General features: G+C 39.2%; 1 non-coding gene across 1 annotated transcript; it reads left to right on the plus strand.

Annotated features, from left to right (window-relative positions):
• Window positions 1–5,445: 5,445 nt before the first annotated feature.
• Window positions 5,446–5,552, plus strand: LOC116481392 (U6 spliceosomal RNA). The gene has a single exon (XR_004251548.1). It is a non-coding gene; the product is annotated as a U6 spliceosomal RNA (small nuclear RNA).
• Window positions 5,553–24,080: the final 18,528 nt, after the last annotated feature.

Here is a 24,080-nt window from a genome sequence, read left to right on the forward strand (position 1 = left end):
TGTATAATGTCATCTATTTGTGTCACTGTCTCCCTATGACTTTGTGAAGTCTTTGACAGCATGACCATTTCTTAGTAATCTTTGCATTCTCCAAATCTGGTATAGCATCTGGCACATAATAATCATTCAATAAATACATTTTGAATTGAATTAACTGTACATGTGCATGTCCTTTAAATACTAATAGTCTTCAGTAGCCAAACACTGATAGCCACCAAAGCGTTTCTGAAACCCAAGTGTCCTTTTAAAAGTATCCAGTAAGCAAAAATCGAACCAGTATTTAATCATTTGATTAATCATTTAATAATCATGTAATCATTTATGGAGCAACTACTGTTTGAAATCATTCTAATCGGCCATGTGAAGGATTAAAAAAACATTAAAATGTAGTTTTGCTTTCAAAATTTATCCCTGTCTTTACTCAGAGCAGGGATATAAAGTTTAAAATCTAGTAAGGTAAAGAACACAGAGACTTGAAAGTCACACAGGAATGCATGAATCATGCCTGGTGCAGAGCACAGGTAAGCATCACCAAGGCACACAGACAAAGAAGGCATTTCCTTAAGCTGAAGACTGGGTGACTAGAAAAAAATCAGGTAGCAAGTAGGATTTGATGTAAGTCATAAGGGGGAAATTTGCTATACTTACTAAAGAAAGGAAAGAGATGAGTCATTTGAAGGAATTTTATATCATCTCACCAACTTCCACTTCCCCTTTGTGCCCATTTTTAATCAGGCCTGAAATGGAATGGCAGAAGGAGAGTATAACACTATGGTAAGGATCTAAGTGAAAAATATATGCTGTGCTGGTTACGTGGATTCTCCTTCGACCACCGCACTGGTATAAAATGTCCGTCATGGCACTGCCTTCATGGCAAGCTCTGCAGGGTTGGAGAAACTCTCTCTCTGTGCTTGCTGGAGCTGAGCTTCCTTCAGCATTGTCCTGTAGCTCCCTGAGGTGTCTTCTAAGGTCTACTTTTCTAACATGAATTCTGGTTACAAGGAAGCTTCCAGAAAGGCAAATAACATAAAATGTGACATTTTGAAAGATAAAGTACATGCATTCTAAAAATGTTTGGTTATAGTTTGGACAAAAGCAGGCTGGCAAATACATTCATAATACATCCTACAATACAATTTTACAGAACATTTTTTGAATTGGGCACAGAAAATATTTTCTTCCCAATTCGACTGCCTTAAATCAATCTGTCTCTCTTCCCCTCTCTCTGTCTGCCCTCTCTCGCTCTTCCTCCCCGCTAACCTCCCTGTCCACACACACACACACACACACACACACACACACACACACACTCTCTCTCTCTCTCTCACATACAAACACATCCAGATTTCCTGGAATGAACATCCAGGGATCTTCTACAAATTATTATGAATCCTTAATGACACAGTAATTAAAAAAAAGGCAGGAAAAGTGGGAAGGACATTTGATTACTTTTTAGAATGGTAATCTCCAAAATATTTTAAGTCCTGTGCAAGTGCACTAACTGATATTTAAATAAATGTTTAAAAGCTCTTAACTCGGATTTCATCTAAGATGGCTCTTCTACCTAAAGAAGCCAGGTCAATTTTCATGACGCACGTTACTAGACATTCCTTCTGGGATAGTCTGACCTGATTTTACTTGATTACCTGATCCTGGGTTTGAAACGAAGTTGTTTTAAAATTACACCTTGAAGTAGCCCTAATGGCAGAGGGTGAACCCATTCCAAAAGGGGCCTGAGAGCATGAACGGCTTTGAAGTTTCCTTTTCACTCTCAAATTTCTTGCTTATTTTAATATAAAATCAATTTTCACTAGAACTTGGGGGGAAAAATGTTCCTTAGGGTGTGCTCTATTCTACCTTGCATACTGAGATACCCTAGTGTTTTGTGGTCACCCCAAGAGCAAGATCAACATTCCTCCCAAAATCGGCTAGGATGTTGAGAAAGATGACACCACATCTCACCAATAGGGTGTGAGGTGTTGATTATTCACATAAAAAGGCCTTCTGGGGAGAGCAGGGCAGCTGGTGGTCCAAAATGTTTTTAACAAAGGAAAGGGTGAGCGGTTTCGGGTTTTATTGTGGTTAGGGAATGGGGCCAGGTGAAGATTTCCACCTGAAGTCCAGGTCTTAGGTGGTGTGAACTTCTGGCTGACCCAAGAGAAGGAGAATGGGGGCTTTCTTATCATCTGCCAGATTTGGAGCAAGAGAGGAAGAAGGAATGGTGAGGTTTAAAGGATATCAACTGTCAAGTATCAAAAATGGAGTCAGAATCTTCATTAAAGTTCACCCTGAGGTTCGATGGATGATGGAAATGTGTCACATCTCATTTATTTGAATTGGAACTGGCTTAAGAAAGCCACTGTGGTGTTCTCTGAAGCCTGTGGCAGGAGGTCAGGAAAGTCCAGCACTGTGTATTTTTAGAAGTGAAGTGACTGCCTTTAGGGATGAGTTTCCCACTGCTGCTATAACCAATTGCCACAAATTTAATGGCTTTTAAAAATTCCACAAATGTATTACCTTATAGTTCTGGAGGTCAGAAGTCCAAAATCAGTCTCACCGGGCTAAAATCAAGATGTTAGCAGGGATGGTTCCTTTTGGAGGCTGTAGGGAAGAGTCAGTTTCCTTGCCTCTTCCAGCTTCTAGAGGCTGCCTGTGTTCCCTGGCCGTGCCCCCTCCCTCCACCTTCAAAGCCAGCACTGCAGCCCCAGCAAATCTCTCCCTGACTCTGACCTCCTCTTCCATCTCCACATTTCTTTCCCTAACTCTGACCTTCTCACTTCCCTCTTATAAGGACCCTTTTGATTATATTGGTTCCATGGGTAATTAAGGATAATCTTCCCATTGCAACATTTGAAAATTAATCACATCAACAAAGTCTCTTCTATCAGGTAACATATTCACAGATTCTGGGAATTAGAAGTGTACATTTGTAGAAGGCCATAATTCAGCCTAGTATACTTCATAACCATCAATCATGTCTTGAAACTTAAAGAGGCTAAAAAGTGTTTTGTTGAGGCTTTGTATTTTGGCTTTAGTATATGCAGACACATGTGTAACTTTAACTTATATTTGGGGTATCTGTGAGACAAGAAACTTTTAGAGGTTTTTTTTTGGCTTTTTTTGTTGTTTTTTACCTCAAAAGGGGAGGGCCTTGGATATGGAATTGTTGTTGGTGGTGCTTAGATTAGAAAACCAGATTATTCTCAATTGTTCAAAAGTCTAAGATTATACAGGTAGAGCTGATTGTTGGCCAGGGTGCCCTCTAGTGCAGTGGTCCCCAGCCTTTTTGGCACCAGGGACCAGTTTCATGGAAGAAAATTTTTCCACAGATGGGGGGAGGGGATGGTTTTGGGGTGATTCAAGCACATTACATTTATTGTGCACTTTATTTCTACTATTATTACACTGTAATATATAATAAAATAATTATACAACTCACCATAATGTAGAATCAGTGGGATCCCTGAGCTTGTTTTCCTGCAACTAGATAGTCCCATCTGGGGGTGATAGGAGGTAGTGACAGATCATCAGGCATTAGATTCTTATAAGGAGCATGCAACCTAGATCCCTCACACATGCAATTCACAGTATGGTTCATGCTCCTATGAGAATCTAATGCCACTGCTGATCTGATAGGAGGTGGAGCTCAGCTTCATTCACTGACCCGCTGGTCACCTCTTGCTGTGTGGCCTGATTCCTAACAGTTACCAGTCCATGGCCTGGGGGTTGGGACAACTTCTCTAGTACTAGGGTAATTTCCTGAGGTCAGGGCACTGTGCTGACCTTTGGGTCTTGTCCTTGAACAGGGAGGTCCCAGTTACGGAGTGGACAGCAACAGGTGGCCAACAGGCTCCACTGTAAGTGACAGCATTGCTACTACTATCACTGGATCTACCACCCAGTGGCACAACCACCCAAAAGTGCACAAACTCCCTTTCTCATTATCCTTTTGGTCCCAAGGGCTTCCCAGGTAACCAATGGGTCCAGGAGAAGAGTGACCTCCTTTTGTGACATTGTACCTATCAAGCAACTGAAGATGGGGGAAGCCATTTACTCCTGTAAGTTGAATATGCCAGGAGGCCCAGAATTTACTCTACTCTGTACATCTCATTTTTATTTCAATAAGAAGGGCTTTGTGGCTATGATAGCCTCCATGACCCAAGACATAATGGGCAGCTAGCTGCAGAGAGTCCCAGGAACCATGGGAGCCTCCATTTCCAGAAGCGCCTAGTATGTGGCCAAGAGCTGTCATTCCAGCAGTGTGTTATGCAGGCTGAAAGGGCAGTTTCTTGCACCCATGAACAACTTATGGCCTTCATGGTTGCCCAGAATCTCCAGGAGCCTTGAAAGAAGCTTACCAAAATATCTACAGGGAAGGAATCTCTGGGGGGCACTAGTGTATGTACTGCAATTTGGATAGATTTTAGAGCCTTTTGTTGTAGGGGATCCCAGTCAAAATGGGCTGATTTATAAGTAGCAGTATAAAAGGGCTTAAGCAGAACTTGTAAATGAGAAACATACTGCCTCTAAAACCCCCAAAGACCTAAAAAATGTTGGGCCTGTTTTCACATTGGAAATGCTGGGAGGGACAAGAATTTCCTCTTTGTTTAATTTTAATTAATTCAATATTGTTTCTAAAGATGGGATCTCACTATGTGCCCAGGCTGGAGTGTGGTGACTATTCACAGGTGTGCCATCATAAAGCACTGCAGCCTCCAATCCTGGCCTCAAGTGACCCTCCTGCTTCAGCCTTCCAAGTAGCTGAGACAACAGACACACAGCACCATACACAGCAAGAGTTGCTTCTTTTTTTTTTTTGGAGACAGACTCTTGCTCTGTCACCCAGGCTGGAGTGCAGTGGCGCAATCTCAGCTCACTGCAAGCTCTGCCTCCCAGGTTCACACCATTCTCCTGCCTCAGCCTCCCGAGTAGCTGGGACTACAGGCGCCCGCCACCACGCTCAGCTAATTTTTTTGTATTTTTAGTAGAGACGGGGTTTCACCGTGTTAGCCAGGATAGTCTCGATCTCCTGACCTCATGATCTGCCCACCTCAGCCTACCAAAGTGCTGGGATTACAGGCGTGAGCCACCGCACCCGGCCAAGAGTTGCTTCTTAACAGTGTTAGGGATAGAACATGGAGCATGTCAGGGGTGACCAATAATTAGTTGGAATTTTACTGAGCTGTCCAAATTTTGTACACTGTGTGAATCAATGGCCCACCCCTTTTTATGAGAGCTCCTTTGTATTTATAGGTCCGGTATGAGTGTGCTAAATGATTCTCCTTGGAGGAGAATGTCATCAGTATGATGTCATACCTGCATTCCTGGAGAAAGTTGGATATGGTTGAACTCTTGCCAACGATGATTGTGTACAGTGGAGGTCTGTTGATATGCCCTATGAGTAACCAGGTAAGGGCATATTGTGTTCCTTCAAAAGTGAAGACAGTGCTCGCTTCGGCAGCACATATACTAAAATTGGAACGATACAGAGAAGATTAGCATGGCCCATGTGCAAGGATGACACCCAAATTCATGAAGCGTTCCATATTTAAAAAAAAAAAAAAAAAAGTGAAGACAATCTGTGGTGAAGAGGCTGTTCAAATAGGCACTAAATAGAACCATATCAGCCAAATCTATAATAGCGAAATATTTTTCAGTTGCTGATTGGAGTCAGTAATTTTAATAATATTAGGTCTGGAAGTCTTAATCATTATATCATAGCATTAAGGCTATGGTTAACACTATGAGTAACATTCATTTTACCCAATGTTACCTACTATTGGGTAACATTCATTTTCATCAGATTTGAGCACTGGCCAAGTTGGACTATTAAAGAAGAAGAAAGTAGGAACGATGGCTCCTTCCTTCAGTAGGTCTTGTATGATGGGTCTTAATTCCTGTAGTTCTTGTTTGAACACATGGGTCATATTAACTATTTTAACTGAGAGAGGAGACAACAAGGTTAGATATGTAGGGTTCCATTTTGTTAATTGTTAGTGCCAAAGACTTATTTTTATTTCAGTTTGTTACTCAATGCATCAAATCATTCATGTCCAAATGCTCACTATGGGATATTTTAAGATAATAGACAAATGAAGCAAAATAATAGTTCCAGTGGTTAAGGTGAGGCATACCCGTTTGCCTTTACTTTATGCCTTCTCTTTGAAGTCTGTACCACCCTTGCAAGTATACAGGGTGCCTTGTTTAATACAATTTACGTATGACTGTAATTTGATCCCTGATGTCAATTAAGGCCATGAAAGTTTTTGTCAATTGGCACATGTCAGCAGCTGTTAAGGTTAATTTAAACCATACTGTAGAAGTACAAAAACCAATTGGCATCCTTTTTGTCTATTTTAGTTTTTGTTTCCTTCCCTTCTATCAAAGTTTTTGTTCTGTTTTATTCGACTGGTTACTGGATATACTTTGCAAGAGAGGGAGGGTCCTTCCTACCCTACTCACATTTACAAATGTCTTCCTCCAGAGAGTCTCAAATTAGTGTCATCAGAGTTATGAGCCTTCCTCATGGCAATTATTGCTTTCCTGGGTTTAGGGACCCTAACCTTAAGTTGGGTTTGAATTAACTCCTTGTCATGTTGACAAGTTGCAGCACTTGATTAAACCCAGTCTTTGTCAGTCCATTTTACAATTTCAGAGTTGTTCAATAGGGCAGTGGTGTCTTCAGGCCTCTCGAAGGCACAGAGTGAAGCATTTAGAGCTACTTTTCATAAGAGTCTGTGCCAAGCGTGCATTCCCTTAAAACCCTGAGGATTATGACCTTTTTAAATGACAGAGACATAGGTAGCAACAGCGGAACCAGCATTTTGTAAAGTCCTCATAAACCACCAGCTTTTTGGAGAGTGGACCCCAGCACTCCACCTAGTGACGACTCTTCCTCACGTCAGTGATCACCTGTTGAACCCACAGATTAGAGAAGGTGTAGTCATTCTCCTGAGCAGTCTGTAAAACAAGGGCCAATGCCTGCTTGAGACATGCAACCAATGATCACAGGCAAAGAGTCATTCCCAAATCTAGTGTTGGTCACTGCTTATGCTGAAATCCAGGCACATAATTCAATCCAAGACTCATGCAGAGATCTGAGCCACAAGGCATGGCCCAGAGCCACCTTAAGGAAGGTGCTCACCTCATATGCCTGTCCCTAAATGACAATTATCAAAACTTCCAACTTAGGTCAGTGAAATCCATGACAGAGGCTTGGTTGGAATTGGCAAATGTAGCATAATGTTACACAGCTCAAAGCTCATGCCAGCCAGCAAGCAACAGCTAAAAGTGCAAACTCTCCAGTAGGCAGCAGAGCCAATTAGCAAGCCAAAAGCAGGAGAAGACCCCCAGGTGGTAGTGGTCCAGATGGCGTGGCCTAGACCACCTACTCATAGCACCAATAATTTTGTGGTTGCCCTTAGACAGCAGGATCAATCCTCCACCCAAAATTGGCTCAGATGTTGAGACTAGTGATATAACACACACTCCAAGAGGGTATGAAAACGATTGATTATTCTCATAATGTGGTTTTCTGGGGAGAGGAGGGAAAGCACTCAAGATGCTCTGAAATGGCTTGGCTGGAGGGAAGGATGAGTAGCTTTGATTTTTATTATTGTTGGAGAATGGGACCAGCATGAAGGTTGCCTCTCACAAGGGAGGGCTTGCATAGTTTAACTTCCTACTGGTGCCAAGGGAAGGAGCTCATGAACTTTCTTACTGGCTTGTCCAAATGTGGGGCGAGAAGAGAAGAGAAAGAAATGGGCCTCAAAAGCAGTCAGTAGCTGAACAACAAAACGGAAGTCAAACTCTATCAAACCTAGCTTAAGAACTACGATATTAAAACCTTTTCTTCATTTATTCAGTAATAAAAATTTTTCCCCTCATTTCCCTGGAAAAGTAATGTCTAAGGGATCTATCCTTTGATTCCTGAATCTCCAGAAATATTTCTAGTGCCAGGAGCAGAGATTCAATCTCTACATGTGCAAAAGATAAATAGTTAGAAAAATATCTGAAGGCTTCAGCAGAGTGCAACTCAGTGATTTTAAATACCCTAAATTGATTTACCCCATGCTTAGGCCAGAATCAGGAGTAATTAGGAATTGCTTTTGCACTTTTTCCCAATCAAGAGTAAATACATTTTTTTAATTTTGAAAGGAAAGTTAGAAAGTTACTATTGTTTTGTGATCCAGAATCTGGATGCAAAATAATACAAAAACTTTCAGAGAAATAATACATTTTGTTGTCATTTTTAAAGCAATTACCCTTCTCAGGGAAAAAATAATAATTTTCCAAATTAGATACATCAGTAAAGACAGAAAGTTGGTCTGTAAAGAACACGTCATGTTTTTATGCCATCACTGACTCTGAGGGTTTCCAGCCTAACTGTTTTTGATTTTTTTCTTCCCAGCCACCTTAAAAGATTTCTTCACAGTCAATGAGATCAACTATCTGGTCAATTCAATGTAGTTATTATGAAGGCAAAAACAATGAATTGACTACATTTTCAATCCAGTTTTGTTATGGGAGATATTTCAGTCAGAGAGACATGCTTATAAATTTTCTTTGAGAGGAAATCTGGGTGGGAGAAGAAATGACGGTGTTAGCCAATAAATGTTGCTTTTCAAACCTGCTAAGGCTCTCAGATGATTTATCACTGTTTGAAAGCTTTGGGCGATTTTATAAAGGAAAATGTATTTTCACTTGCAGTTGTGTAAAAATTTTTTCAAAGTCACATTTATAAAACTCATACCACCTGAAACTGGAAAACTAAAGTACTCTGGCCAATCAATAGCTAATGGCCTTCACCAACAAGGAAGCCCTGAAGGATCTTCTTCTTGTCTCATTTCAAAATGTTGAATTTCACATATCAGAGATCTCCAGATGTTGGCTTCACATGTGCCTTTCTGAAAGGAGTCCAGCTGAGGGTGGGTATTTGAACGGTGTCCATAGAAGTCTCCCCATAGAAGTATTCCTGGAGTATTCGCCCCTATCTGATGAGGGAAAGATGAAAAAATAGCCCTAGAAAAGCAGCGACTTCGGAAGGCACTATTTTAAGAGTTTCTATATCATGGCCTATGTGGTTTGCAGAGATAAAGTGGCTCTGATCACCCACAGCCCTGTTAACAGGCCTGGTGAAGGGTGGAAGATACTGCAATGAGATACTCCATGGAAGGGCAAAGGAATGTAAACCAATTCATCACGCTTCATTTTTCAATCAATGGTGAGATTTTTAAGTGAGACAGTACAGCATTTAGCAAGCCTGGTTTCTAACAGTAGCTTCAGAGAAAACTTCAACCCCTTAAAATGAAGCAGTCCCTAATATTGATCATCCACTGACAGTTCACTGATATTCCATGGCTTACCCTTACTAGACTTACCCCAGGTAAAATCTATCGAAAATCTTCTTGACCTCCAGAATTTGTGTAAAGGGGCCACTCCTTCTGGTTGAAAAAGGAAAAGCCTCCAGCCAGAAAATTTAAAAGGACATGTGAAAAATGCCTGAAGTGAGATTTTTAAGCAGATAAGCTTCCTCACTATTTCCTCTGCAAGTCCAAGTTTAGAAATCCCCTTCTTGTTCAGTAATAAATAATTATTGAGCACCTACTATGTGAATAATGTGAGGCCAGGCTCCATGGAGATACATAGATGAAGAAAACATAAAGGCAGAAGATGGTGAGTCAAAGTGGGGAGACGAAAGAGATTTGCTCTTTTGGTTCTTTTATTCAGTTCATTAGAAATAATGACAACTCATGACTATTTTTTAAATTTTATTTACTTAATTCTATGGATTAAGGTTTAACACTGTTATTATTTATTTTGTTGCTAAAATTATTTCAGCTTTGGCCGTTACAGATTCCCTTAGGTTGGTTCCTGTGTTCTTCCAACAAGCACCCCTCCATCCCACACTCCTCTTTTTGGGTATGAGCATTTCCTTATTTTCTGGCACCACAAGATGTTCCAGCCTCATCTTATATTTTCCTTGCACCAGCCCTGGAATGAATCACTTCTTTAAGGAGCTCATTTTTCAAGTTTTATTTTCAATTGAGAAATAATAATTGTATATATTCATGGAGTAAAATGTGATGTTTTGATACATGTATACATGTGATATGTATATATATACACACATACATTTTGATACATGTATACAATGATCAAATCTGGGTAATTAGCACATTCATCACCTCAAGTATTTATTATTTCTTTGTGAGAACATTTACAATGCTCTCTTTTAGACATACATTTTCAAATAGACATTATTATGAAGTATAGTCACCTTGCTGTGCAGTAGAGCATCAGATCTTATTCCTCCTAACTGTAACTTGGTAGTCATTGACCCATGTCCTCTCCTTTCCCTTTCCATCTCCTGCCCCCAGTCTCTCAGCCTCTGGTACCTACCATTCTATTCTCTACTCCTACAAGTTTGAGTTTTTCAGATTCCATATATAAGAAGAACATACAATATTTGGTCTCTGTGCCTATCTTATTTCACTCAACATAATGTCCTCTAGGTTAATCCATGTTGTCACAAATGACAGAGCTTCCTATTTTCTTGAGGCTAAATAGTGTTCCATTGTGTACTAATGCCACATTTTTGAAATCCATTCATTCATTGATGAACACTTAGGTTATTTTTGTGTCTTCATTATTGTGAATGATATTGCAACAAACTTGGGAGTGCAGATACCTCATTGATTGGCATATTGATTTCAATTCCTTTGGGTATATACCCAGTAGTGGAATTGCTGGATCACACAATAATTCTATTTTTACTTTTTTGAGGAACCTCCATACTGTTTTCCACAATGGTTGTACCATTTTATATTCACACCAATAGTACAGAAGGATTCTAATTTCTCCACATCCTCACCAACACTTATTTTTTCTGTTTATTGATAGTAACCAACCCAACGAGTGAGGTGGTATCTCATTGTAGTTTTGATTTGCATTTCCTTAATGATTAGTGAGTATCTTGAGTATTTTTTGAGTTATTAAAAAAGTTGAGTATCTTTTAATGGGCTTATTGGCCATTTTTTTTAACCTTCTTCAGAAAAATGTCTATTTAAGTACTTTGTTCATGTTTGAATCAGGTTGCTTTTGTCATTGTTGTTGAGTTTTAGGAGTTCTCTATATATTTTGGTGGTTAATCCTTGTATTAGTCCGTTTTCATGCTGCTAATAAAGACATACCCAAGACTGGGCAATTTACAAAAGAAAGAGGTTTATTGGACTTAACAGCTCCTCATGGCTGAGGAGGCCTTACAACCATGGCAGAAAACAAGGAGGAGGTGCAAGTCACATCTTACGTGGGTGGCAGCAGGCAAAAAGAGAGCTTGTGCAGGGCAACTCCCATTTCTAAAACCATCGGATCTGTTGAGACCCATTCACTATCATGAAAACAGCAAGGAAAGATCCACCCCCATAATTCAATCATCTCCCCTGAGTCCCTCCCACGACACATGGGAACTGAGAAAGTTACAATTCAAGATGATATATGGGTGGGGACATAGCCAAACCATATCAATCCCTTATCAGAAATATAATTTGAGGCTGGGTGTGGTGGCTTACGCCTGTAATCCCAGCACTTTGGGAGGCCGAGGCCGGTGGATCACCTGAGGTCAGAGTTCGAGACCAGCCTGACCAACATGGAGAAACCCTATCTCTACTAAAAATATAAAAAAATTAGCCAGGTGTAGTGGTGCATGCCTGTAATCACAGATACTCGGGAGGCTGAGGCAGGAGAATTGCTTGAACCCAGGAGGCAGGGGTTGCAGTGAGCTGAGATCATGCCATTGCACTCTAGCCTAGGCAACAAGAGTGAAACTCTGTCTAAAAAAAAAAAAGAAATATAATTTAAAAATATTTTCTCCTAATCTGTGGGTTGCCTTTCTAGTCTGTTGATAGTGACTTTCAAAGCACAAAATTTTTTATTTTCATGAAATTCAATTTGTCTATTTTGTTGTTGTTGCCTGTGCCTTTGGTGTCATATTCAAAAAAATATTGCTAAATTCAATGTCATGAAGCTTTTGTCCTATATTTTTTCTAAGAGTTTTATAATCTTAGGTCTTATATTTAGGTGTTTGATCCATTTTTAATTGCTCTTTTTATATGGTGTTAGGGGCCAAGTTCATTCTTTTGCACGTGGATATCCAGTTTTCCCAGCACCGTTTGTTGAAAGACTATCCTTTTCCCACTGAATGATGCAGGCACCCTTGTCAAAAATCATATGATCATATACACAAGGATTTATTTCTGGACTTTCTGTTCTGTTTCATGGTCTATATGTTTGTCTTTATATCGGTACCAGACTGTTTTGATCATTGTAGCTTTATAGCAAGTTTTGAAATCAGAAAGTGTGATTGCCTCAGCTTTGTTCTTCTTTTCTAAGATCAGTTTTGCTATTCTTGGTCCCTTGGGGTTCCACATAAACTTTAAGATGGGTTCTTCTATTTCTCCAAAAAAAAAAAATTCTTTTTATTTTGATAGGAGTTGCATTAAATCTGTAGATAGATTGCTTTGAATAGTATTGAAATCTTAACATAATTAAATCTTCCAATCTGTAAATGTGAGAGTGTTTTTCCATTTATTTATGTTTTCTTTAAATTTGTTCAGCAGTGTTTTATCATTTGCATTACACAAGCCTTTCCCTCCTTGGTTAATTACTAAGTATCTTGTTTTTTGATGCTATTGTAAGTTGAGCTGTTTTCATAATTTTCATTTCAGATTATTCACTGTTACTCTATAGAAATGCAACTGATTTTTGTATGTTGACTTTATATCTTGCTACTTTTCCAAATTCATTTATTATCTCTAATATTTCTTTTGGTGAACTCTTCAGAATTTTCTACATATAAGATCATATCACCTGCAAACAGAGATAATTGTACTTTTTCCTTCCCTAGTTGGATTTTTTTTGTTTCTTTTTCTTGCCTATTTGCTCTAAATAGAACTTCCAGTCCTATTCTAGAAGTCGTAAAACTGGGCATACTTCTTCCTGATTGTAGAAGAAAAGCTTTCAGTCTGTCACCATAGAAGATGATGTTTGCTATGAGTCTTTGCTATGGTTTTTATCATATTGAGGTAGTTTCCTTCTACTTCTAGTTTGCTGAGTGCTTTTATCTTAAATGGATCTTGAATTTTGTCAAATGAATTTTCTGCATCAGTTAAGATATTCAAGGCTTTTTTCACCTCTAGTCTGTTAATATGGTGTACTGTATTGATCAATGTTTGTCTATTGAACTATCCTTGCATTCTACAAATTAATCCCATTTGGTCATGGTATATAATCCTTTTAATATGTTGCTGAATTCACTTTGCTACTATTTTGTTGAGGATTTTTACATAATGCTCATAAGAAATATTGGTTTGTAGTTTTGTTTTGTAGAGTTTTGGGCTGGCTTTGGTATCAGGGTAATGCTGGCCTCATAGAATGAGCTGGAAAGTCTCCCTCCTCTTCAATTTTTTGGAAAAGTTTAAGAAGGATTGATATTCTTTAAATGTTTTGTAGAATTCACTAGTGAAGCCGTCAGCTCCAAGGCTTTTCTTTGTTGGCAACTATTTGATTACTGATTCAATCCCCTTAAATTTATAGTTCTACTTCTATTTTCTATTTCTTCACAATTTCATCTTCATAGGTTTTGTATTTCTAACAATTTGTCCATTTCATCTAGGTTATCCAACTTGTTGGCACACATTTGTACATAGTGCCCTCTTATAATCCTTTTTATTTCTGTAGAATAGGTAGTAATGTGTTCACTTTCATCTCTGATTTTAGTAATTTGAGTCTTCTCTTTTGTTTTCTTATTCCATCCAGCTAAAGCAACCATTCCATAAAGCTAAAGGTTTGTCAATTTTGCTGATCTTTTCAAAGAACCAACTTTTAGGCTTATTAATCTTCTCTATTGCTTTTCCTAATTTTTTAATCTCTGCTTTAATTTCCATTATTTCCTTCCTTCTGCTAGCTTTGGGTAGTTTGTTCTTTTTTTCTAGTTCCTTCAGTTATAAAGGTAGGTTGTTAATTTGATGTCTGTCTTGTTTTATAATGTAAGTATTTACAGCTATAAATTTTCCCATCAGCACTGCTTTCACTGCATCCTGTAAGTTTTGGTATATTATGATTTCATTTTCATTCATCTTTAAGTATTTTCTCATTTATCTTCTAATTTCTTCTTTGATCCATTTATTATCTAAGGGTGTGTTGATTAATTTTCATAAATTTATGAATTTTCCACTTTTACTTCTATTATTGATTTCTAACTTCACCCCATTATGGTCACAGCAGATAACTTCTATGATATCCAAGACTTAATTTGTGGCCTAATGTGTGGTTTATCCTGGAAAATGTCCCATGTGCACTTGAGAAGAATGTGTATGCTGTTGCTGTTGGGTAGAGTGTCCTACATATGTTTGTTAAATCTAGTTGATTTATCATGTTGTTTAAATTATCTATTTCCTTAAGGATCTTCTGTCTCGTTGTTCTATCCATCATTGAGAGTGGGGTATTGAAATCTCCGACTATTATTGTAGAACTGTCTATTTCTCCCTTCAATTTATTCAGTTTTTGCTTTATACTTTTCACTGATCTATCATGAAGTACATAAATGTTTATAATTGTTGTACCTTCTTGATATATAGAGCCTGTTATTAAGACATAATGTCTTCCTTTGCCTCTTGTAAAAAAATATTTTTGAGACAGTGTGTGGCTCTGTCACCCAGACTGTAGTGTGGTTGTACAATCTCAGCTCACTGCAACCTCTGCCTCCAGGATCAAGCTATCCTCTCATCTCAGTCTCCCGAGTAACTGGGACTACAGGCACATGCCACCATGCCTGGCAAATATTTGTTTTGTTTTGTTTTGTTTTTTGGTAGAGACAGGGTTTCACCATGTTGCCTAGGCTGGTCTCAAACTCCTCAGCTCAAGCAATCTGTCTGCCTCAGCCTCTCAGAGTGCTGGGACTAATTTTTTTGGTTACTATTTGCGTGGAATATCTTTTTTTTATCTTTCACTCTCAGCTATTTGTATCTTTTCATCTAAAGTGAGTCTCATATAGAAAGCATATAGTCGTATCATGTATTTTTATCTATTCTTCTCATTTCTGTCTTTTAATTGAACAGTGCTATGGTTTGGAATTTTGTATCCCTCCAAGATTCATGTTGAAACTTAGTCCTCAGTGCAATCATATTAAGAGGCAGATCCTTTAGGGTGTGATTAGGTCATGAGGGCTCCACCCTCATGGATGGAATTAGTACCTTTATAAAAGGGCTTGAGGAAGAGAGTTCATTCCTTTTGCCCCTTCTGCCATATGAGGATGGAGCAAGAAGGTGCAACTCCTCACCAGGCACTGAATCTTCTGGTGCCTTGATCTGGGACTTCCCAGCCTCTAGAATATTGAAAAATAACGTTCTATTATTTATAAACTAAAAATGTCACCAGTATGTGACATGTTGTTATAGCAGCAGGAATGGACTAAGAGAGAGAGTTTCATCCATTTACACTTAAAGTAATTATGGATAAGGAGAGACTTCTGTCATTTTGCTATTTGCTTTTTATAGGGCTTATAGCTTTTTTTGTACCTCATTTCCTGCATTACTGTCTTCTTTTGTGTTTAGTTGATTTTTTTTGTAGTAAAATGTTTACATTCCTTTCTCATTTCCTTTTATGTATATTTTATAGCTATTTTCTTTGTGGTTACCATGGGGATTACATTTAACTTCTTAAAGTTATAACACTCGAATTTGAATGTATACCAGCTTAATTTTAATAATGTATGAAAACCCCACTCCTTTACAGCTCCAGTCCCACCTCTTTCAGTTGTTGATGTCACAAAATTACATCTTTATACCTTCTGTGCTCCAAAATAAAAACTAATTTTCTAAATGTATTCGTTTCTTAAATTATGTGGAAAACAAAATGATGTAGAATTACAAATCAGAGTTACAATAACATCTTTTAGGATAATTTTTAAACATTAGTTTCTTAAATCACATATAAAGAGTGGAGTTAGAAACTATTATTACAATAATACTAGCTTTTATAATTGCACATGTATTGAGCTTTATTTATTGAGATCTTTATTTCTTCATACATCTTCAACTTACTTTCTAGTGTCCTTTCATTTCACCCTGCATAACTCGCTTAATCATTTCTTGCAGGGCAGATCTAGTGGTAAAAAAATCTCTCAGTTTTCATTTATCTGGGAATGTCTTACCTTCTCCCTCACTTTGGAAAAACAGTTTTGCTGGATATAGGATTCTAGATTGACAGTTATATTCTAGCACTTTTAGTATATCTGCATACTGCCTTCTGGCCTCCAAAGCTTCTGATGAGAAATCTGCTGATAATATTGTGAATCTCTTTTATGTAACAAGTCAGTTCTCTCTTGCTGTTTGCAAGACTCGCTTTTGTCTTTGTCTTTTGACAGTTTGATTATAATGTGTCTCAGTGTAGGTCTCTTTAAGTTAATCTTTCTTGGTATTTATTGAAATTCTTGGATGTTTATATTTGTGTTTTTCATCAAACTTGAGAAGTTTTCAGTCATTATTTCTTCAAATATTCTCTTTTCCCTATTCTCTCTCTTCACCTTCTGAGAGTACAGGGTCTTTTTTGCCCACTCTGACTTCTGCAAACAGGGTGCAAGCTGCTTGAGGAACATGTGGGGATGGGTAGCTGCCATTATGCTAAGAGCTGAAATTAACTGCCATTTGCCTTCTATTCAAGTCTTCCCCAGGAAGTTGCAAGCCAAGCCTTCAATAGGTTTCAGAGTTCCAAAATAATTACATCAGCCAGATTCTGTCAATGAAACTGATGTCTAGGTGGGGAGACAGATTCCTGGTGCTTCCTACACCACTGTCTTCCCAGAATCCTATCACCGTGGCTCCTTTTATTAAAGATTTGTGTTTAGAAACCAATATCTGGCAGCTAAACATTAGAGTTTCTTGATTGTCTCTCTAGATAGAGCTAGAATATGAATGTATATATTCTAGCCCACTGTATTAGCCTGTTCTCATACTGCTATAAAGATACTATCTGAGACTGAGTAATTCATAAACAAAAGAGGTTTAATTGACTCACAGTTCTGCATGGCTGGAGAGGCCTCAGGAAACTTACAATCATGGTGGAAGGTGAAGGGGAAGCAAGGCACATCTTACATGGAAGCCGGAAAAGAGAGAGTGCACGGGGGAAACTGCCACTTTTAAAATCATCAGATCTTGAGAGAACTCCCTCATTATCATGAGAACAGCATGGGGGAACTGCTCACATAATTCAATCTCCTCCCGCCAGGTCCCTCTCTCAACACATGGGGATTATAATGGGAGATGAGATTTGGGTGGACACACAGAGCCAAACCATATTATTTTGCCCCTGGCCTCTCCTAAATATTATGTCCTTTTTACATTTCAAAACCAATCATACCTTCCCAACAGTCCACCAAAGTCTCAACTCATTCCAACATTAACTCAACAGTCCAACTCCAAAGTCTCATCGGAGACAAAGAAAGTCCCTTCTGCCTATGAACCCATAAAATCAAAAACAAGTTAGTTACTTCCAAGATACAAAGAGAGTACAGGCATTGGATAAATGTTCCCATTTCAAACGGAAAAAAATGGCCAAAACAAAGAGGCCATAGGCCCTGTGCAAGCTCAAAACCCAGCCCAGCAGTCATTAAATCTTAAACTTCCAAAATCTCCTTTGACTTTATGTCTCACATCCAAGGCATGCTGATGCAATGGTGGGCTCCCATGGCCTTGGGCAACTCCAACCCTGTGGCTCTGTAGGGCACACCCCATGCAGCTGGCACTGAGTGGCTGTGGCTTTTCTAGGTGCAGAGGGCAAGCTGTCAGTGGATCTACTATTCTGGGGTCTGGAGGACAGTGGCCTTTTCTCACAGCTTTACTAGGCAGAGCCCCAGTGGGGACTCTGCAAGAGGGCCCCAACTCTACATTTCCCCTTCACATTGCACTAATAGAGGTTCTCCGTGATTGCTCCAGTCCCTGCAGCAGACTTCTTCTTGGACATCCGGGCATTTCCATACATCCTCTGAAATCTAGGCTGAGGCTCCCAAAGCTCAACTCTTGTCTTCTCCATACCCCAGGCCCAACACCACATGGAAGCTGCCAAGGTTTGTGGCTTGCACCCTCTGAAGCAACAGCTTGAGCTGTACATTGGCCCTTTTTAGCCACAGCTGGAGCTGGAGTGGCTGGGATGCAGGGCACCAAGTCCTGAGGCTTCACAGAGCAGCAGGGCCCTGGGCCCTGGGCCCAGCCCACAAAGCCATTTTTCCCTCCTAAGCCTCTGGGCCTGTGATAAGAGGTCTCTGACATGCCCTGGAGACATTTTCTCCGTTGTCCTGACTATTAACATTCAGTTCCTCATTACTTATGCAAATTTCTCCCCCCGAAATTTTTTTTTCTATCACATGCTCAGGCTGCAAATTTTCTGAAACTTTATGCTCTGCTTCCCTTTCAAACATAAGTTCCAATTTCAAACCCTTTCTTTGTAAATATATTTAACTGAACACTTTCAGAATAAGCCAGGTCAGATCTTGAATGCTTTGTTGCTTAGAAATTTCTTCTGCCAGATACCCTAAATTATCTCTCTCAAGTTCAAAGTTCCACAGATCTCTAGGGTAGGTGCAAAGTGCTACCAGTTGCTAAAGCATAGTATGAATGATCTTTACTCCAGTTCCCAATAAGTTCCTCATCTCCATCTAAGACCACCTCAACTTGGAATTCATTGTCCATATTACTATCAGCATTTTGGTCAAAACCATTCAACAAGTCTCCAGGAAGTTCCAAACTTGCCCACATCTTTCTATCTTCTTCTGAGTCCTCCACACTGTTCCAACCTCTGTCTGTTACCCATTTCCAAAGTCACTTCCATATTTTCAGATAGTATCTTTAGAGCAATACCCCACTCTGCAGGTACCAATTCTCTGTATTAGTCCATTCTCACACTGCTATAAAGATACTACCTGGGACTGGGTAATTCATAAACAAAAGAGGTTTAATTGACTTATAGTTCTGCATTGCTGGAGAGGCCTCAGGAAACTTACAATCATGGTGGAAGGTAAAGGGGAAGCAAGGCACATCTTACATGGTGGCAGGAGAGATCATGCAGGGGAAACTGCCACTTTTGAAACCGTCAGATCTCATGAGAACCCCCTCACTATCATGAGAATAACATGGGGGAACTGCTCCCATGGTTCAATCTCCTCCCACCAGGTTCCTCCCTCAACACATGGGGATTATAATTGGAGATGAGATTTGGGTGGGGACACAGAGCCAAACCATATCACCCCCCCATCCACATATATTTATAGTTACCTTTTCATCTGTATGTGTGTATAGTAAATGTCATTAGTTTGTACTGATAACTAATTTTAATCAAACACCACAGGATTTATTTTAGCCTTCCCTTTTTCTTATTGATAACTTCTTATTTTCTAACAGAGTAAAACCTAATTTTCATCATATATAATCTATTTACTTATTTAGTCAATTCTAATATAGGTATAAAGAAGTTTCAGGATTGCTAGTTCATAACTTTTTGAAAAAGAACCTACCTACTTTTGCTAACAAGATTACAGAATTCACATATAATTTTGTTTTGTTTGTTTGTTTTTTTGCTTTAGTCTGAGTGTCCAATCAACATTATGTCTTCCACAGTTACTAGAGTTTAGTTTTTTTTTCTTTTACACCCACCTCATTGTGGTTATGTTGCTCATTTTCAATAGCCTTGTTAGTATTTGTATTCCAGTTTGGGTTCCCCTCACATCCTGGTTGGTTTTCATTGTTGTTTATTTTTAGGTATATGAAATATTCCTATGACTCTAAGTCAAAGCTATTCAAAAATACATAATCACAAAGGTTTCATTCCCTCGTCAACCCAACTGCTCTTCCCCTGCTTTACACCCCATTCTACCCCACCCCTGTAGAGAACCAGTCTTTTCCATTCTGGTTTCTCTTTCCTGATTTCTCCTTGGCACATATAAGCAAATGATAAAATAAAGATTCTTATTAAAACAAAAGTTCCTGACAAAATCAAAGCTCCTCATGGAGCTTACATTCTGTAATTCCCTCTAGATGCAAGACACTATACAAAGAACTTAAAGGACAAGAGATACATAGAAAATATAAATAGGCCACACCTTAGAGGTTTACATTCTTGATAATAGATAATATGTACTCATGTTCTTGATGGGAGGTAATGTGCACATTCATGAAAAATACAACGTGATTTATACTAAGTTCCAAATGACAAACGCTAATTTCTTTCTTCTCTTTTTTTTCCAACCTATATTTTAAGTTCAGGGATACATGTGCAGGATGTACAAGTTTATTATAGTTTAACGTGTCATGGTGGTTTGCTGCACAGATCATCCCATCACCCAAGTATTAAGTCCATCACCCATGGGCTATCCTTCTTGATGCTCTTCCTTTTCCAAACCCCAACCCTCTGACATGCCCCAGTGTGTGTTGTTCCCCCAAAGTGTAAATGTATTCTCATCATTCAGCTCCCACTTATAAGTCAGAACATGCAGTATTTGATTTTCTGTTCCTGTGTTAGTTTGCTGAGGATAATGGCTTCCAGCTCCATCCATGTCCCTGCAAAGGACATGATCTCGTTCTTTTTTATGGCTGCATGGTATTCCATGATATATATATATATGTACTACATTTTCTTTATCCAGTCTGCCATTGATGGGCATTTAGGTTGGTTCCAACCTACTACCGTGAATAGTGCTGTATGTGTGCATGTGTCTTTATAATAGAATGATTTATATTCCTTTTGGTATATATCCAGTAATGAGATTTCTGGGTCAAATTGTATTTCTGCCTCTAGGTCTTCAAGGACCACACTGTCTTCCACAAGAGTTGAGCTAATTTACACTCCCACCAGCAGTGTAAAAGCATTCCTTTTTCTCCACAACCTCACCAGCATGCTCATGGATAAGAAGAATCAACATCATGAAAATGGCCATACTCCCCAAAGCAATTTACAGATCTCAATGCTATTCTCATTAAACTACCACTGACATTCTTCATAGAATTAGAAAAAGCTATTTTAAAATTCATATGGAACCAAAAAAGAGTCCAAATAGCCAAGACAATATGAAGCAAAAAAAAAAACAACAACAACAACAAAAAAAGCTGGAGGCATCACACTACCTGACTGCAAACTATACTACAAGACTACAGTAACCAAAACAGCATGGTACTGGTACAAGAATAGACACACAGACCAATGGAACAGAATAAAGAACCCAGAAACAAGACCACACACCTACAATTATCTGATCTTCAGTAAACCTGACAGAAACAATTAATGAGGAAAAGATACCCTATTTAATAAATGGTGCTGGGAGAACTGGCTAGCCATATGCAGAAAAATGAAAGGTGATCCCTTCCTTACACTATATACAAAAATCAACTCAAGATGAAATAAAGACTTAAATGTAAAACCCAAAACTATAAAAACCCTAGAAGAAACTCTAGGCAATACCATTCAGGACATAGACATGGGCGAAGATTTCATGATGAAGATGCCAAAAGCAATAGCAAAAATTGACAAATGGGATCTAATTAAACTAAAGAACTTCTGCATAGCAAAAGAAACTATCATCAGTGTGAACAGAAAATCTACACAATGGCAGAAAAATTTTGAAATATGTCCATCTGACAAAAGTCATCTGGCATCTACAAAGAACTTAAATTTACAAGAAAAAAAGGAACAACCCCATCAAAAAATAGGCAAAGGACATGAACAGACACTTCTCAAAAGAAGACATACATATATGACCAAAAAACATATCAGAAAAAGCCCAACGTCACTGATCATTAGAGAAATGCAAATCAAAGCCACGATGAGATACTGTCTCACTCCAGTCTTCTTTCTCTTAAACACTTGTGGAGCACCTACTATGTGGCAGACACTGTTCCAGTGTCTAGGGACACATCAGCGAAGAGGAAAAAACTCCGCTTTCACACAGTTTTGTGGCAAGAGAAAGACCATCAATCAATCAAAAAATAAAAAGTCAAAACACATTAACTATCAGATAAAGACAATCGCTTTGAAGGAAAATAAGCAGGACAGAGGGATAGAGGTGTTTGGATAAAAATACAGTTGCAAAGTCTCAGGAAGTTCTTTTGGAAAAGTAAACACCTGAAAAATGTAAAGACTGAGCCATCTGGGCGAAAGCACCAGGCAGAGGGAGCAGTCTGGAAGAATTTGGAAGAAAAGAAAATCACTTACAGATTTGTTTCCAGGGAAACTTCACACAGAAGATGGGGTTTGGCTAGGCTTAAAAATATGGCAGGACTCTGGGACATGGAAAGAACAGCAACGGAATTCTAGATGAGCAGTAATAGAGCAGAGGCAGGGAGGGCCAAATAAGTCAACCCATCCATCTGTGAAAGAGTTTGGATAAGGCCAGTAAAGCAGCTGGAGATGGTTATGAGGGAGTGCTGGACCAGAGTAGTCCTTTCTCCAAAGGCATTGGGGAAATCATTAAAGGACCCTAAAAGCAGAATACACAGAAGTGTATGTAGTTTGAGCCCACACCCTTTTATTTTCAGAAGAAAATCACACATATGTACACACAGATATGTAAGACCACAGGAATACACCCAATGGTAACACCCGTTATTTCTGGATGATGAAATGGTGAGTGATTTTTATTTTTCTTTATGCTTTTTGTTGTTGTTGTTGTTGTTGTTGTTGTTGTTGTTGTTTTTGAGACAGAGTCTCGCTCTGTCACCAGGCTGGAGTACAGTGGCGTGACCCTGGCTGACTGCAAACTCTGCCTCCCAGGTTCAAGTGATTCTCCAGCCTCAGCCTTCCGAGTAGCTGGGACTACAGGCACATACCACTACTCCCAGCTAATATTTGTATCTTTAGTAGAGACGGGGTTTCACCATATTGGCCAGGATGGTCTCAGTCTCCTGACCTCATGATCCACCTGCCTCAGCCTCCCAAAGTGCTGGGATTACAGGTGCGAGCCACCGTGCCCAGCCTCTTTGTGCTTTTCTGTATTTTCCAAATTTTCTGTAAATTATCATGGTTGCTTTTATAAGCAGACAAAAGTGAAAGAATAAGCATTGTTATCATCAGAAAGGAAAAATTTAACACGGGAATGGCCCAAGGGAGTGTTTGGAAAAAATTAAGTGAACAGTGGGTACAGATGGACAAGAAAAAGGAGGAGGAGTTTACTCAGTAGCCTTTGAGCCACAGAATACAAACTCTTTTCTCTTGTAAGGTCAGCCGCAGTTCTGTATTTGGGAGAAAGCAATAGAGACAGCTGTGTGTATGGGTGACATTGCTCTACATTTTGCTCAGCTGTTGGCAGCAGCCCTACTTTCTTTCTCCCCAAGCAGAGAGGGAAACTGCTAAATTGCAAAAAGAAGAAAATCCAAAATCCAAGATGCATTAAGATATAGTTTGTATGTTTATTCCTTCTACATATTTAGGTGTCGCAGCTCAAATTCCAACCTAAATATAACAAGAGAAGGAGCATTTTTTCGCGAACTGAGATACAAGCTCCACTTTGTGAAATTATTCCTCTGGGAATGTCCACAGAAGCTATCATCTTCTTTCACGTAATCCCAGGAAATGAGATAGCATGGGAGAAGATGTCTTTCAAGGGATCTGTCCAGGAATGAAGGGCCCCGGATGAGCAAGTCTTTGTTTCCAAATCTAAATCAGTGGTGCCCAAAACTCACCTTCTGTTATGGACTGAATTGTGTCTTCTGTTCCCACCCCCCAAATTTATTCGTTAAAGCTCTAACCCCCAATGTCATGGAATATGGAGATGAGACCTTTGAGAGATAATTAAGTTTAGATGAGGTCACCAGGGTGGCGTCCTTCTGATGGAATTATGCCCTTCTAAGAAGAGAAACCAGAAAGCTTGCCCCCTCTCTGCCATTAAGGACACAGATAGAAGGCAGAAGTCTTTAAGTCTGGAAGAGAGCCCTCACCAGAAATCAACCATGCTGGCACCCTGATCCCAGACTTCCAGACTCCAGAGCTGTGAGAAATAAATGTCTGTTGTTTAAACTTCCTCAGTCTATGGTGTTTTGTTA

Source organism: Hylobates moloch, unplaced genomic scaffold, assembly GCF_009828535.3.
Source record: "Hylobates moloch isolate HMO894 unplaced genomic scaffold, HMol_V3 SCAFFOLD_13, whole genome shotgun sequence".
Taxonomy (NCBI): domain Eukaryota; kingdom Metazoa; phylum Chordata; class Mammalia; order Primates; family Hylobatidae; genus Hylobates; species Hylobates moloch.